This window comes from Triticum dicoccoides, chromosome 3A, assembly GCF_002162155.2.
Source record: "Triticum dicoccoides isolate Atlit2015 ecotype Zavitan chromosome 3A, WEW_v2.0, whole genome shotgun sequence".
Classification (NCBI taxonomy): domain Eukaryota; kingdom Viridiplantae; phylum Streptophyta; class Magnoliopsida; order Poales; family Poaceae; genus Triticum; species Triticum dicoccoides.
The window spans coordinates 13,709,868-13,716,463 of record NC_041384.1 but is presented as its reverse complement, the minus strand read 5'-3'; the positions used below and the strand labels follow the sequence as shown (position 1 = coordinate 13,716,463).

Below are 6,596 nucleotides of genomic sequence, written 5' to 3'. Positions count from 1 at the left end.
GTCCTGCACCCAGCCTCCATCGTTGTCTGCTCCGGCATCTTCATCTTCATGATCATGCCCTTCGTCTTGATCTTCCTCATCATCATGTACGACATCTTCTACATGATGACTGTGTACAGCATCACCGTCGTGATCATGTCCTGGAGATTCTTCGTCTTCTCGCCCGCCCTCGCCGCGGTGGTACTTGTCTTGTTGCCCTTCCTCATTTCTTGCCCGGCCCCGGCCATGGACGACTCCATAGTCATCTTCATCACCTTGCCACCGATAGCCATCCATGAAACCACGCAAGAGCAGGTGGTCCCGCACCTGCCCGGAATCCGGGTCCGCAATAAGGCTCTTCAACTTGCATCTTCGACACGGACATCTTATCTCCGTCTCGTTCTTTTGAAGCATCTCGGTCTTCGCGGAGCTCAAAAACCTATTCACGATGCCTTCAGTCATCGTGCGGACCATGGTCGCCTGCGGGGTAGAGCAAAACAATATTTTAGAACCAAGAAAAATTTTGGCATGACCTTCCCTAAAAATAGGACCAAAAAGAATGCATAGTGCCAAAATTCTCGCCGAAACGGAAATGAATCAAAACATTCTGGCAAAATATTGGCAACTATCGCATTTCAAATACCGGTACCTTCAAACACAAACATATATGCAACACCACAAACACATGCAACACCACAAACATACATAGATCTAGCTAGGCCACAAAAAGTGCATGTGCACGTTGTTGGAGCGAGCTAGGGAGAAAAAAAGTAGATCTACATCATGAAGATAGCTTTCCCTTACTTACCTATCAAAAAAAGGTAATTTCACCACTTAATTTTGATGAATCTATGGTGAAAATGAGGTGAGGAAGAGGAGATGGCCGAAAGCTTGGAGAAGGAGGTGGAGGGAAAGTGGGGAAAGTGAGTGGGTAGGTGTGGGGCTGTCCAAAATATCTTGTTGGGGTCCCAGGTTACTAATGGCGCACCACCAGCCAATGCACGCACCAGCAGGTGGTGCACCATTAGTAGTTTTGCAAAAAAGTAAAATAAATAAATAAATATATATACTAATGGCGCACCTTGTAATAAATATCTATATTAGTAGGATGCGCCATTAGTAGTTTTACAAAAAAAAAAAAATTTTTTTGCAGTAATGGCGCACTGTCTGCTGGGTGCTCCATTAGTAGTTAGAACTAATAATGGCGTATTGTAGACCTGATGCGCCATTAGTATGTATGGAAAAATGAAAAAAAATTAATACTAGTGGCGCACCCTGTTTCTGGTGCGCCATTAGTGTTTTCCACACTAATGATGCATCACAAACAGGTGCGCCATTAGTATATAGTAGTGGCGCACTACTTTTCTGGTGCGCCATTAGTATCAATTCTATGTATAGCCCTTTTCCTAGTAGTGCATGCATCGTCCCTCTCCTAGGAGCGTCGCCGTGGAGCCCAGATTGACTCCGGCGTGCTATGCTGCCATCTGATCCTGTCTTGAAGCTTCTTCGGCACTGGTGTGGGACGGTTGCACTTACCTACTTATCTTCTACACAAGTTCTTAATGTCTGCAGGCAAAGGCTCGGGCTCCATGATTCGGAGCGGGATGGCAGGGGACCCTCTCTAGTGAGAACTTGGTTGTGAGTGTTGCAACTAGGCCTGGTGTTTTCCCTGGGAGTTGTTTCATCTCTTGTCGGCAGTTTAGGTTTTTTTCTTTGAATAAAAGAGGTTTCCCTTCGATTTCATTAACGAAACCAAAAGAAGACAGAGTCTAGTAGTCTCATACAACGCAACCAGGCCATAACATAAGTTCTAGATCATCTACCCCCTACCCTCACACCCGACCAACACAAGGGCGGAAGAGCATTGCTTACATCCATCGCCAAACACCAACAAAGTTATTTAAGCAATTTCAAAGTTACAGGTCGACACAACAAAAGAAGAAGTAAGCCGGTCTTCGCTGATCAGGTCTCCAGACGACGAACACCCAGCCTCCATCCCTGCGCCGCCTTATAGATTTCACTTTCTATTGGATTCTATATATACTCTGCCGTCCCAGGATGCACCTGCCAAAGTCCTACAAGTTTAGGATTGAGATTGTCTTCTAATGTTATGGTGTATTACAAGTAACCAGATGAACTCGATGCAAAAAAAACAGTAACCAGATGAACCAAACTGAATTTGCAGGTGCTCTCGTTGATTACAACAAACGCTTCAACAGTCAAGATTGACTAAGCCAATCTTTGAATTTTTGATTACATGTTCGAAAATAAACGCACTACAAGAAAGAGCTTAGATGTCGAGTACATGGCGAAGGTCGATTGCCTCGGCAAAGTGGCACACTCGCAAAACCTACTCAACATATATCCTATCAGCATAGTGGAGTTTCGCAAAACCTAAGTGGCGGACTCGCCGCGGATTACGGTGGCCACCGAAAGGTATCTCCACACGCGGTGGCTTGACTTCACCAGAGAGATGCAAACTATGGTCGGCGACTTGATGCAGAGGGATGGTTGTGTAGTGGAACTGTCAGGATTGCGGAAAAATGGTGGTGACAACACATAACTGATGGCGATGGTGGTGCTACATGAGCACCCGGTCTCGAGTTCCAGGGTGAAAACCTAGGTCTTCCGTCTTGGATATACCTGGCAATGACGATGTTTTTATGTCGTTACCTTGTTGAAGGCATTGCTTGGATAAGCTCGGACTGACTCTTCAAGGTAAAAACCTAGATTCTGGCCTTGTGGTCGGATCCGGTGACGACAGAGCTTGAGCGTCGCTCCCTTCCTGAAGGCGTTGCTGTTGAAGAACCTCGTTCTCTATATGGTGTCATAAGATGATTGGTGCAGATATGGTCATTACTATAGTTTGTCGATCGCGGATCAGATCGCTTTTTTTTCGCGCCTACGTATAGTTTTGGTCTTTACTATATGACTTTGCTATTTGTTGGCGTATTTTTGTTTGTACGTGTTGGTGTTGGCTATGTGCATCGTGTGTGTGCTCATTGTGTTTGTATCCTTTTGATGCTTCTTTTTGAATCAATAAAATCCACCCTTTATCGAAAAAAGTGGAGTTTGCCATGTGTCGTCTGTCGGCCCTTGGCAAAGTCTAGTTAAAAAAACGACATCGACAAACAAAAGGGATAGGCGGAACGGGCGAACAATGCTGGTGCCACATGCTGCTGGTGTTCTGCCAAGTGCACATTCTTTAACACTCGACAAACATTTTGGACAGTGACAAAAGAAAAAGGCAGGCGGCTTGCCGGCTGTGGCGGAGGTGAAACCTTCCGAAGTAACAAGAGCATGGCTTGACGACCTGTAATCGAGGGACGACAGCATGGCGGGTTGGTGGCTTCCCTGTCGTTCGCCATCGATGGTGGCTCCGCCCTTGCCAAATAGAGGCGAAGGAATGCGCTGCGGCACGACTGGGCCATGGTTGTCTCACCATTGTGCTTGCTAGCGGCCGCGCACGTGGGGATTGGGGAGGGGCAGCGTGGCGGTGACAGCGTTCCGTGGCACGCATGGGAAGGATGAGGCGGCATGGAGGCGTTCCATGGCATGCATCGTCTCTCTCCTAGGAGCGTCGTCGTGGAACCCAGGTGTCTCCGGCTTGTCATGCCACCATCTGATCCTGTCTTGAAGCTTCTTCGGCACTGGTGTCGGACGGTTGCACTTACCTACTTATCTTCTACAGGGGTCCTTGTTGACACCACTCGTGGTCCTTGTTGTCTGCAGATAGAGGCCCGGGCTCCATGATCCGAAGCGGGATGGCAGGGGCCCCTCTCCGACGACAACTTGCTTGTGAGTGTCGCAACTAGGCCGGGTGTTTTACCTATGCCTTGTTCCGTCTCTTGTTGGTAGTCTAGGTTACTTTGTGTTAGTGTGTGGGTTCTCCAGTTATCTTGTTTTTTTCATTGATCTGCTTTGTAGGATCTCCTCATCAGCATGTATCTGTTTGGCTGTGCGGCTTTACATATAAAGTTGGGTGGAAGTCTTTTTCGGTTGATAGGGATGCTAGCATGGATGCTAGTTGGACATAATTGGACCTTGTGGTGGAGAGCGACTGTGCAGATGCGCTACATTTGATCTCTGCTGTGGGGAAAGATCGTTCAGCTCACACTCAGAGTCATGGAGATTATATCCCTGCTAGCTCAAGAAAGAAGGATTCAATTACAGAAGATTAAGCGTAATGTAAATCTCGCTAGCATACTCTCGCCCATTTGGGACGTCTCAACAGCGGACTGCTGTTTGGCTGCGTAACCCTCCCGACAAGATCGCGAGCATCATTGCCGCTGAGTGTAACCATATTACTTGATGAATGAAATCCTCTTTCCCGCAAAAATAAAAAATAAAATCAACCGTCATGAATAGGAATCAGAAAAAAAATAGTTAATTTAGCTTACATGGACAAACATTGAAAACTCTGATTGGAGAGCTTCCACATTACACTTAACATGACTCGACAGCCTCAATCAGCATAAGGCAGCATTATGGAGCATGTCAACCTTTCTAGTGTCCATGTCAATCAGGATCAACTGCCTCCATCAATCTGACATTATATGATCTTGCTATCTTAAGCAGTTGGCATGTATAATCTGTCACTATCGAATGTTGATCCGCTCCAAGGCCGAGCACGTCAACATTCCACGCGTAACGCGGCCAGTAAGAAGCTGCTTGATGGATCACGCTGTGGCCGTGCTCACCGCGCTCATGAACTCGTCGGCGGCGACGAGCCTCGCGAGCACCTCCAGGTTGAGGCACACCTCCAAGGCCATGCTCCCACCGCCGCCCCTACCTTCGAACATCGTCGCCGTCCCGTCCATCTTGTTCGCCGAGCTGCGCCGCACTGCCACCGGCCGGCCCCACCCGAAGTCGTTCCCGTACACGTCGAACTGCGGCGAGTTCCCGAACACGACGTGCACGCGAAGCTAGGGTTACGCGCCCATGACGCGAGCCTGTCCCTCTCGCTCGCCTCGTCGAGCGACGCCACCATTTTGTTCAGCAGCGACGCGGCCTAGCCCAGACCCCTCTCCAGGATCTCGCCGGCCGTGGACGTCGCCTCGGCGCGTGCCACGGCGTTGCCCGCGTAGCCCGACGGTATGCCGGTCAAGCGGCCCCGGGATCCGACGAGGAGGACGTACGTTGTGCTGTGGTCCGGCGCCAGCCTCCTCGCTCGGCACACCGCGACCACAGGTGCGCCAGCAGGGCCTGCAACGAGGAGATGGTGGCGCTGCCGCTGCCGGATGCCTCGGCGTTCGCCTTCGCTTTGAGCTTCCTTACGCTCTCCGCGGAGAAATGGAGGAAGCAGTCCTGCGGCTCCACTGCCACCGATGATAGGTGCCCGTAGCTGACAATGTCCTCCAGTTTGGCGAATGGCAGAGTGATCGGGACACGGCAGCCGTCAAGGAACCACCTACGGTGCACCGGTAGTGGCGAGGAGATGGCGGCGGCGTCACTCCGACGACGGCTGATCTCGGACCAGGTGTTGAAGAGGTGCCAGAAGGACGTCCCGTCGCCAACACCGTGGTTGAGCGACATGGCGACAAAGACACCGTCAGCGAGCTCGGTGGCCTGCGCGGCCAGGACCGGGTGGGAGCCAGCCACGGCGTCCACGCCGAGCAGCCCATCGAGCGGGAAGAAGGACCGGACCACCACGGGGGTGTACAGCGGCACGACCACGTCGGCCACGGTGACGCCGGGAGCCACGGCGTGGACGAACTCGACGCCCTCCATGCTGCAGCGGAGCGAGACGGAGTCACGGAGATGCTCCCACCCTCCCCGCCGGGAGCAACGGCGAGGCGGCCGGCGTAGGGGTAGAAGCGGCCGAGTGTGCGCGCGAAGGACGAGGTGAGGCCTTCGACGACAGGGGCGTGTTGACCATGCTCTCCCGTGGTGGGGGGCTTGGGCAGGAGGACGCCCGTCTGGGTGTACTCGACGGTGATCTTCCGGAGGTCCAGGGCGATAGGCAGTGGCGGAGACAGGGGGGACCAGCAGGGCCCTGGCCCCCCTAATACAACTGATTTAAGCCTAATATACATCTGAACAAGTGATTATTTGCTATGAAAATGGTGTATTGTGGTGGGTTGGCCCTCCCCGACGAGGCTCAGCAACACTCGGCCCTCCTCATCTTTTTTTCCTGGCTCCGCCACTGGCGACATGTCGATGGTCGTCTCTGGCTCTGACGGCAGCCAAGGCGTCGGCTCCGGCAGGACCATGCGCCGGGACACGATCTGGACGACATGGTTCATCTTGGTTCAGATTGCTCAGTAGCCGGAGTAGTGGAGTGCGCGTCGGCAGAGCAGGACTGGTCGGAGCGCATGCACGGCCGTGGTTCCACGTCTTCTTAATAAATAATCTGATCTTTGGAAAAGGATATTTAATTATGGACAGGTCTAAGGAGCGGCCGGCTGCTCCCTGGCGCTCCGGAGCAGCAGGCCGAAAAAGGAAATTTTTGGTCTTTAGTCCCCCTAATAATCTATAAATAGAAATAGTTTGTCCTCTAAATTCATATTAGGAAAAGTAAACACCTGTGATCATGTGTGAACAGGAAAAGTAAATGCAAACCAACCACGTAAACAGTGTGAACACACTTATTTTGAGCTTTTAAATTTTTAAAAACC

General features: G+C 51.1%; 1 pseudogene; it reads right to left on the bottom strand.

The window, feature by feature from the left end:
• Positions 1-4,658: 4,658 nt before the first annotated feature.
• On the bottom strand, positions 4,659-6,224 carry LOC119270963 (annotated as a pseudogene).
• Positions 6,225-6,596: the final 372 nt, after the last annotated feature.